We start from the raw sequence: 279 nt of genomic DNA, 5'->3' as shown, positions 1-279 counted from the left end.
TTAATAAAAATACAGAGCTGATTTCGAAGAAATTGGATGAGCAAGACCAAATAAAAAAGATAATAATTAAAGAAAAAAAAAGAAAACCAAATATGTACAGGGATTGATATACTGTAGATACTCTCGATGAAAGCGATAATGGGGAAAAATATCTACAGGAAAGGAAACTACAACATTTTTCCAATTATCTATCAAAATTCTACCATGCCTCGGCAAAAGCAGAAAGGAGATGGACTAGAATAGGCATATTAATAGAATATTTAAGGAAGTGGAAACAGG

Source organism: Leucoraja erinacea, unplaced genomic scaffold, assembly GCF_028641065.1.
Source record: "Leucoraja erinacea ecotype New England unplaced genomic scaffold, Leri_hhj_1 Leri_692S, whole genome shotgun sequence".
In the NCBI taxonomy this organism is placed as follows: Eukaryota; Metazoa; Chordata; class Chondrichthyes; order Rajiformes; family Rajidae; genus Leucoraja; species Leucoraja erinaceus.
The sequence above is the reverse complement of the archived record's forward strand: the minus strand, read 5'-3'. Positions refer to the sequence as shown.